Genomic DNA, 10,373 nt, shown 5'->3' with positions numbered 1-10,373 from the left:
AAGAAGAGGATGAGGAGAAGGAGGAGAGGAAGAAGGAAAGGAGGAAGAGGAAAAGGAAGAGGAGGAAGAGGAGGGGGAGTAAAGGCAGTAATCCTAGTTTCCTCCCTGCTCACCCATCTTATGAAGCAGAACTATTCTCTTTCTCTGTGTCTGTTGGTCTGAATGTCTGCTGACTCAAAGGTAAAGGAGCCATGCCCACCCAACGGCAATTCTGATAAAGCTCTAACGAGCACTGGGCAGCTGGAGAGTAAGGCAGGCCTGCCATCCCATGCAGATGATCTTAGAACTTGGGAGGTGGAGTTCAAGGTCACCCTCTGCTAACGCGAGTATGAGGCCAACAAGATGCTAACCCTGAAGGAAGAGAAAAAGAGGCAGAGATGGAAGGATGGATGCACTTGCCTGTAATCCCAACAGTAGGGAGATGGAGGGAAGAGGACTCAAAGTTCAAGGTCATTCCTTCTGCTACACAGAATGATAAAAGCCAGCTCGGAGTCCCCATCTCAAAAAGAAAAAAAAACCCTCTATTACAAAACAACAGTGATCTGCTTCCCCATTATTTTTAAAAATCTTAATTCTTTTATTTACTATGTTAAAGACGCATCTCTACCCTGCCCTGGTTCAGAGTTTGTTTGGGGTTATTTGTTTGTTTTGTATCTTTATGTGTGTGTGGGAGGAAGATATGTGTGTGTGTGTGTGTGTGTGTAAAGGTGGGTGGCCAATGTTAGATATATTTTTCAATAACTTTCCACTATTTAAAAGAAAAAAGGTTTTATAGTTTTTTTTTATTTTTGCAGGTATATATGTATGAACATGTGTGTGGACACGCATGCATTACGGTACACATGTGGAGGTCAGAGTACAACCTGCAGGAGTCACCTCTTTCTTTCCACCATGTGGGTTCAAGGAACTGAACTCAGGTTGTTAACTCTGGGGTAAGAGCCTTTGGCTAGGCCCTTTTCATTCATTAATTTATTTTTTATTTGTATATGTACATATGTGTGCCTGGAGGAATTTATATGCCCCAGAAGGTGTCACATACCCTGAAACTTGAGTTATAAGCTGTTGTGAGTAGCCACCTGGGTGCTGAGAACCAAACCTGGGTCCTCAGCAAGAGTAATAAACACTTATTTTTTGTTTCCTTTTGTTTTTATAGTTTTGTTTTTTGAAGCAGGGTTTCTCTGTGTATCCCTGTTGTCCTGGAACTTGCTCTAGTGGACCAGGCTGGCCTTGAACTCAGAGATCCGCCTGCCTGTACCTGAGACTAAAGGTGTAAGCCACCACCATCTCAGCAGTAAACACTTAAGCATTAAGCCATCTTTCTAACTCCTTCACCTTACTTGGTGGAACAGATCTCTCATTGAACCTAGAGTTGACAGATTCAGCTGGACTGGCTGGCCACAAGCCCTCAGGATTCTCTTGTCTCCACTCCCACATATGCACCACCCCCTCAGATGTTACATGGGTGTGAGGGATATGGGTTCAGGTCCTCATACTTATATGGCTCTCTTCCCAGTCCCAGTCTTCCTTCCTTCCTTCCTTCCTTCCTTCCTTCCTTCCTTCCTTCCTTCCTTCTTTCCTTTCATCTGTACTATGGAGTTAAAACCAATCCCTAATAGGTAGGTCTCTCAATAAGTCTCTAGATTCTCCCACTAAATGCTAGGAAATCTAAAATTGTTAGAACTCTTGTCTCAGTTACTTTTCTAATGCTGTGATAAAACATCAAGACCCAGACAACATATATAAAAAAAAAAAAAGCATTTAATTTTGGGCTCACTTCAGGGAGCATGGCAGCACTCAGGCAGACAGAAGGCTGGCACAGTAACTGAGAGTTAATATCTGCTCTGTAAGCATGAGGCAGAGACTGAGAGAAAGCTAACTGAGGACGGTGTAGGCATCTGAATTCTCAAAGCACAGGCCCGGTGACACACCTCCTCCAACAAGGCCACAACTCCTAATCCTTCCCAAACACTGACTGGGGAATAAGTTTTCCAATATATGAGACTATGGGGGCCATTCCGATTCAAGCCACCACAGATTCTAGTTTTCCTAAGATTGTACAGTAAATTTTGGAGAATTCAAACCTAGGTAGCCTGCCTCTGGAGTTCACACTCTTTATTGGTCTCACTGGTGTTGGAAAGCCTGCTCTTGGCTTCCTTCTAAAAGTCGTTGTCCACATCTTACATGTTTAAAGAAATCACTAAAAAATCCAGCTTAAACAAGTAGCTACTGGTGGATGTGTTTGGGTGTAATTGGATGGTAGAGGACTTGTTTTCCATGTACAAGGTCCAGGACATCACTCAGAAAAAAGAAAAAGAAAAACACAGCAAGAAAAATGTTCTTATAGAGTAGAGCAAATAAATCAACAAGTGAATATATAATATGCAGGATAATGACAAATGCTATGAAGAAAAGTGAAGTATAGCAAGAAACAAAGATTGATAGGCAGATAGATAGTGCAGCAGGAGGGAAAAGGACACTGTCAACATTGAGGCTGGACAGATGGCTCAGTGGTTAAGAACACTTAATGTACTTGCAGAGAACCCAGGTTTAGTTCCTAGCACCCACACTGGGCAGTTAACAACTGCCTGTAACTCTAGTTCCAGGGAATCCAGTGCCATCTTATGTGTTCTCAGGTACCTGCATGCCCAGAACACACATAATCTCATAGACACACATATATGTAAAAGTAACTTTTATTTTCCTGTAGTAATTGTTGTCTCCAAGACTGCCTTTGTCTGCTAACCTAGGCCTAGTCCTGGAAACTTCTAGCCTCAATACAATCTTACGGAGGCTTAGAATGTTTTCAGCCTCTGACACTTACTGCTCAGTAAGTTCACCCTTTTTAGTTCTCTCTGAATTTTGGCTGGCTGGTTCTACTCAGCAGTTCTGGCTCAAATTCCTCTCTATGCTGACAGATTCAAATCTGGCTTCTCTCTCAGCTTCTCACTGAATTTCTTTGCTTGGCTTCAAACTAACTCTAGCAATCTGTTCTAATCTTCTGGCTCTTCTTCATTCTCTAGCTCATTCTGTCTTCACCTGTGTCTAGCTTGCTCTCTCTCTCCCACTCCCTCTCTCCCTTCCCCTCCCACCTCTCATTCTCTCTCTCTCCCCTGTCCTTCAAGTAGCTTCCTTTTCCATTCTCTTCTCATGAAAGTTAAGCATATCCTATTCTGTCAAATCTTTCTCTGATTTGTCACTTTGTCTGCCACTCAAACATCACTTTCAAACATGGGTGCTTCCTTCTACACACTAACTTTACCTTCACTGTTTGAGTTTAAAGGTGTGTACTAAGGGCGTGCCTATATTCCAGCCCAGAGTAACCATGTTGCTGGATTAAAATCTGTCTACACACATACACATAAATAAATAAATCCTTTTTTAAAACCTGAGTAGAATCCTTAGTAACATGCCCTTTTAACAGTGTGTCGCTTATGAACCAGTTTCTGTAAAAGGCTCTACCTGAGCCAGCAAGATGGCTCTGCAGGTAGGGTACTTTCTATCAAGACTGACAACCTGAGTTAAATCCCTGGGATTTAAATGGCTCAAGGAGAGAAACAACTGTTGAAAGTTATACAAGCCATGATACAACACACATTCATACACGATGTGAAAAGCAAACAAATGTAAAAATAGAGAGACTGTGTCTTTTACATTTTTACCACAAACTTAAGCACTTCTGGGTTTCATAATAAATATGGAGAATTAATAGATGAATAAACACATAGCTATGCATCTGCAATATCTCTATTCTCCCAAACCAACAAAGACATCATCTGAAAAGACATATTAAATATCAGTGTCCCTCATAAACATACAGCCAATTTTTAAGACAAAATATTAGTGAGTGGCACTCATTATATTTTTAAAATTATGACCTTAATATGACCAAGTAAAGTTTGTCATAGAAATATAAGATAGTTTAAATACATAAAAGCAGCCTTATAAACACAATCACCATAGTACTACAATAAGAGAGAAAAAATACAATAATCTGCACAGTGTAATGAAAAGCTTTTGAAATGATTGGACATCAGTTGATGATTTCAAAACTTGCTGACAATTCAGTAGACTAGAAGAAAGCTCCCTCAGTCTGGCCAAGTTCACCTGTGAGCACCTGTAGCCATTCTTCATAGTAAGGACTTGACTGATGCCCGGGACTGAGAGCATGGTGCAGGGGCTTGCTCACATTCACCATTGCTGCTCACACTCACCATTGCTGCTTCCCACCATGGCACTGATCTGAGCCATCATGTCTGTGAGGTAAGACAAATAAAAGTCAAAAATGTCATGAAAAACAAAGTTCATTATTTGCTGAAGAAATTCTAAGGGCTCCAAAACAACTTGTTGTGGCGAATTATTTAAACTGCTTTGGCTCCGGGCATGTTGCACCCACTCACCCGCCCAAGAGCTCTCTGGATTCTTGAATAAATGAAAGACACACATATGCCAGCTTAATTTTGATATGTCTACCAATTTCTAACAATAACTAATAAATATAAAACTACTAAATACATTTAGTCAAGCCATTGACTAAAATCAGTTCATTACAACAAAATCAGTTCATATTTACATATGCTGGCCACAAGCAACTGTAAAACGACATTTAAAATGCTAATTCCCTTTAAAACTGAGTCCAAAAATATAGAGTTCTTCTGAATAAAATCATCAGAAGTTGTATAGACTTCTAAGACTGCAGGACATTCGCAAGAGATTATTTTAAAGTTATAAAAAATAAAGAGATACACTAAATATTAGGGTGTAAATTTTCCTTAAATTAATTTAAAGACTCAAAACAGTTCCACTCTATATCCCAGTGGATATTATAGAAATTGGCAAGTTGATCTTAAAGTATATAAAAGTAACTTCAACGGGCAAGGGAAACAGTTCAGCAGTTAAGAGCATTTGATGAACATCTGTGATGGTTTGTATATGCTTGGCCCAGGAAGTGGCACTGTTTGGAGGTGTGGCCTTGTTGGAGTGGGTGTGGCCTTATGAGTGTGGGCTTTAAGACTGTTGTCCTAGCTGCCTGGGAGCCAGTATTCTGCTAACAGCCTTCAGGTGAAGATATAGAACTCTCAGCTCCTCCTGCACCATTCCTGTCTGGATGCTGCCATGTTCCTGCCTTGATGATAATGGACTAAACATCTGAACCTGCAAGCCAGCCCCAATTAAATGTTGTTCTTAGAAGAGTTGCCTTGGTCATGGTGTCTGTTCACAACAGTAAACCCCAAGACAACATCCAAGTTCATTCCTCACACTCATATCAGGCAGCTCCCAATCACCAGTCCCTGGTTTTCTGATGCCTTCTTCTTATCTCCTCTGGTACTTGCTCACACGAGGTGCCAATACAAACACATACACATGCATTTTTAAAAATTTAAGTGAAATAATAATAATAATAATAATAATAATAATAATAATAATAATAATAATAATACAACCTTTAGCCTGATATGGTGACACACATCTTTGATCCCTGTAACTTCCTTCCTCAAAAGGCAAAGGTGGGTGGATTAATTTGAGGCCAGCCTGATCTACATAGTGAGTTCCAGGACAGCCATGAATGTCTATGTAGAGAGACCTTGTCTCAAAACAAACAAAATACACTCTTTAAAGAACAAAATTAGTAGCTGTCACTCCCAATGTCTACTCATAAAATTACAAAACTTAATTAAGAAAGGTAGATATATATATAAGAATAGACTCAGGAATACACTCACATGTATATGGTTAACTGGTGTTTCAAAACACAGAGAAATCCAACAGGTAAAGGAAGGTTTTTCTCAATGAAGGTTGCTAGAAGTGTTGGATATTTCTAAGGAAAGAGATATTTATCTTACATTGCACAATAAAATTAATCCGAATGTAAAGGCTTGAAAAGCCTAAAACTCTTTACACAAAACTGAGGAGAAAAGTCTTTGTAAACATAAAATAGATAAATATTTCTTTATGAGCTACAAAAATAACACAATCTATAAAACAGAACTTCTTACTGAGCTTTGTCAAAAGGTTAAGGTTTTGTTTTTATGCCATTAAATAAAAACAAATGAAGATAACTTATACAGCAAATTATTTGTATCCAGGACTTTTTAAAAATGGTTACAAATTATTAAAACAACAAAAAAAGTTAATGGATAAAAGATTTGAACAAATAATTCACAGAGTAGGATTTAAGAATAGTTAATAAACAAACGATGTTAGTAGTTAATAAACATTGTAGACAAATGCAAAGCAGTACACAAGGAGATAGTCATTAAAATGGCTAATATTGAGACAGACGATATTGTGCATTCACGAGGACACAGGGCAACTGGAACCTTCTTGACTTTTGATAAAAATAGAAAATGGTAAGTTACCTTGGAAAATGTCTGGTGGCTTCTCAAAAGTCAAGAAAATATCCCTATGTGGCCAGGCATTGTGCCATTAGACTCTTACCCAAAATGAATGAAAACATACTCCCACATAAAGACTTCCACATGGCTGCTCAGGACATCCTTATTCACAAAAATACCAAACTGGAAGCAAACCAAACATCCACTAAATAAGGAGTGGATAAGCAGAAGTTGAGAGAGCCACGCAGCAGAATCTTACTTAGCAATAATAAAATGATCTAACCTCAAAACCACTATGCTACACCAGGAAAGCAAGATTCCAAAGAAAATTTATAATAGATGACTACATTTATAAAAAAAATTCCAGAAAAGGTGAAATGTATTGCACTAACACAAACCAAATCAGTGGTCACATAGGCCCTTTGGTAGTGGAGGGATCATCTGCCATAGATCATGAGGTAACATGCTCAGTTGGTGGGAATATTCTGCATTGTTAAAACTCATTGAACTGAGAGTTCAAGAAAGGTGCCATGTACTATGTGTAAGTTGTTTCCCAACAAAAGTGAGAAAAAAATTGTTCTTTTTCAACTCTATTCTTTCTTTTTAAAATTCTATTTGTTTGCTTGCCTAGTGTTTTATGTGTCTGGGTGGCTTGCAGACAACACCCATATCTGTGCACCAGTTTCATTACTAGTGCCACAGAAGCCAGAAGATGGTGTCAAAATCCCTAGGAACTGGACTTACAGGTGATTGTGAGCTGCCATGTGGATGCTGGGGATTGAACCTGGGTCTCCTGGATGAGCAGCCAGTGCTTTTAAACACTGACCCAACACTTGAAGTGGAAATTTCTGGTTTCTATGGACACTCAAATGTGTCAGGTGATATTTTTCTGGAAGCAGACATGTGAGAGGATGTTTTGCTGAGGCAGACACTTAAGAGGATGCATTTACAAAGAGTATGAGTATAACCCAACAGACAGTGAACGATGCTCTTGCATTGGTTTGCCTTGCAACGCTTTTCTGGACTTTGCTGATCTTCTCTTGTTGTGATTTCATAAAGAGAAAAACACCAAAGAACTTCTCTTGATAGTCTTGCTGCTTCTTATTATTTCCTCAGATTTCTGCCTATTCGGAGGAGCCTAGAGGTCTCTTCTGGACTGAGCTGCTACTACTGATTCATGTTTGGAATCTTCCCAAAGAACTACTTCTAAACAGGTCCATATCCCCCTTATCCAATTAACCATCTTTACCTTTGGTCAGTGGGCTAGAAGGGAGGTTAAAAGCATTTAAGACTCCTTATTAAAGTTGGTTTTGAAAAATCTAAGCCTACAAACACATTTTTTTTGAGACAAGATTCCACAAAATCCAGGCTACATGAACTCACCTATGCCTTCAAGAAAGACCTTGAACCTCCGATTCTCCTGCCTCTACCTCCTAAGCGCTGGATCATATACTATGCACCACACCACCATGCCATGCTGTCTTGACACTGTAATGGCCTTTTGTTGCTGATATATTTTAATAAAATGCTTCCTTTTCTTTCTTTCTTTTTTTTTTAATTTTTGGAAACAGGTTCTCATGTATTCCAGGCTGGCCATTAACTCACGGTGTAGCTAAAGATGTCTACTGAGTGTTGGTGTCTACTGAGTGTTGGGACTACAGGCCTGTACCACCACTTTTTGTTTGGGTGGTACTGGTGATTAGAGGACTCCGTGAATGCTATACTAGCACCCTTACCAACCTTAGCCCTTCACTTTTAACTTTCAAAATTGTATTAGCCAATTTTTTTTTTGAGGTATGTATGGAGGTGGGGGTGTCTTGAGACAGGATTTCTCTGATAACATCCCTGGCTGTCCTGGAACTTCCTTTGTAGACCAGCCTGGCCTCAAACTCACATCCACCTGCCTCTGCCTCTGCCTCTGCCTCTGCCTCTGCCTCTGCCTCTGCCTCTGCCTCTGCCTCTGCCTCTGCCTCTGCCTCTGCCTCTGCCTCTGCCTCTGCCTCTGCCTCTGCCTCTGCCTCTGCCTCTGCCTCTGCCTCTGCCTCTGCCTCTGCCTCTGCCTCTGCCTCTGCCTCTGCCTCTGCCTCTGCCTCTGCCTCTGCCTCTGCCTCTGCCGAGTGGTGTAATTAAAGGCATATGCCTGTTGTTGCTGCTGCTGCTGCCATCCCCCGCCACAACCCTGCCACATCCCCACTCCCCGCCCAGCCGCCACCACTGCTGCTGCCACTTCTGGACTAGCCACATTTATTTTGTGCTCAGTTTCTAATTATGTGTAGGTAGCTTTGTCCAAAGAGATTTGAGTATGCTGTTTACTTTTTTTCTCTGACTCTTCCTTTAAGAGCTTGTGTGATTAGTGAACTTTGACTATGAGAACGGGTATTATTTATTTTAATCCGTGACAACTTGGGCTCTAACCTAATAAGGTTTGTGTTCGCTTATACCAGGAGTCATAGGTGCAGTTGGGTAGAGAGCACATGGTTTCCTGTAGGTTTTTCTGGCTTCTTGGTGGGTCTCAGGTGCAGGCACCTCATCTTGTCTGGAGTCAGGATCTGGACCTATCTCAGCCTTGCAATGAACCTCACACTCCTCCTCAAGTGTACAAAGTCCTACTCTAAATCTCTCCTTCCCGGAGAACAAACGGCTTCCCCTTACTTCCTGGGAGCTCCGTTACCGTTTGTCAAGCATGATGTATGCAGAATCCGTTTTCACAGCCAGAGGAAGTCACGATGAAGCTGACATGCGGCTGGAAAGGGCATGTTTACACTTATCTCAGAGAAAAAGAGAAATAAGCCCGAAAACATAAAATGATAGCTCTGCCTTTGAAAGATTTTGAACTAAAAACAGATATGGAAATACCCATCATATCCTCAAACTGGGATCTGTCCCTGAATCTGATAGTGTGCTGCAACTCTAAGTGTTTGCTGCATACAACCTTCCACTGTGAGCGGAGTTTGAAGAGAGATATGCTATAGGGCAGGAATAACAAGATAACTCCACAGAATACATCACAGAGAGTGACTGGAGCACACAGCAATCCAGGCCTTCCTATTTTTCCCAACAACAGTATCTTAGAAGGACAAGGGCACTTCACAATTGTCAGTCTCTCCTTTTTAATCCACCAGAGATTTTACCCAGGTTATACTTTATTGACCCTTAGAAATTAGTTTGTATTAATTTTAATATTTGAATATTAAACGTGCATCTTACTTTGAATGTGATTGCTTCCTTCAGACGATAGGCTGCACCAGTTTCTAAGACTGACCCCCAGTTCCCAGCTCCTATCTCTCTTTACAAAAAAAATGCAGAAGTTCATTGAATCTTTTAATTTTCATGCAAACTCGGTCTCAAACCCAAATCCGGAGGACAGAATTCTACTTTTGTTCGCATTTAATACCAGGTGATAAAAGAATAAATTTGGGTGTCGTACAGGGTAAATAAAGCATTCTCATTTGTAAATAATAACAGAATCATGTACGACGTAGTCCACAGAGCAGGGCCTGGGAGAGCCCTCTGTTTTCCTGATGAGCACATTGCTGTGGTGGAAGACTGGCACTGTTCATTGTTCTGGTTCCTGATCTGGATCTGAATTCAGAGAATGCAGCGCATGCCAGCTTCCAATCCTCAAAAACTTTTCCTGTAACACATACAGAAGAGGGAAGTCACTCTTGGGGTAGAAGACATGGTGGACACAGCAGCAGAAGCAGCAGCTGCTTCTTCTTCTTCTTCTTCTTCTTCTTCTTCTTCTTCTTCTTCTTCTTCTTCTTCTTCTTCTTCTTCTTCTTCTTCTTCTTCTTCTTCTTCTTCTCCTCCTCCTCCTCCTCCTCCTCCTCCTCCTCCTCCTCCTCCTCCTCCTCCTCCCCCTCCTTCTCCTCCTCCTCCCCCTACTCCTCCTTCATCTGACATTCGGAACCAACCTGCTGGAAAACACTGCTTTAGTCAACCAATCAGGACACAGAAATTAAAGGCAGTGCTTTTTCCTGCACAATTTTCCTGAATGGACTTGACTGCATCTTTGGGGGACCCAATTCTTTCTGGCTACAG

The 10,373-nt window shown here is 40.9% G+C and overlaps 1 long non-coding RNA gene across 2 annotated transcripts; it reads right to left on the bottom strand.

The window, feature by feature from the left end:
• Positions 1-13: 13 nt before the first annotated feature.
• Gm41149 lies at positions 14-10,094 on the bottom strand. 2 transcript variants are annotated; one of them, XR_001781254.1, is made up of 4 exons: positions 9,540-10,094; positions 5,721-5,815; positions 4,105-4,253; positions 14-499 (listed from the first exon to the last, which is right to left on the bottom strand). It is a non-coding gene; the product is annotated as a predicted gene, 41149 (long non-coding RNA). The 2 variants fall into 2 exon arrangements; XR_001781253.2 differs by lacking the exon at positions 9,540-10,094 and having other exon boundaries at positions 5,721-8,153.
• Positions 10,095-10,373: the final 279 nt, after the last annotated feature.

This window comes from Mus musculus, chromosome 14, assembly GCF_000001635.26.
Source record: "Mus musculus strain C57BL/6J chromosome 14, GRCm38.p6 C57BL/6J".
Lineage (NCBI taxonomy): Eukaryota > Metazoa > Chordata > Mammalia > Rodentia > Muridae > Mus > Mus musculus.
Note: the sequence above shows the minus strand (reverse complement) of the source record. Positions and strands in the feature narration are given on the sequence as shown.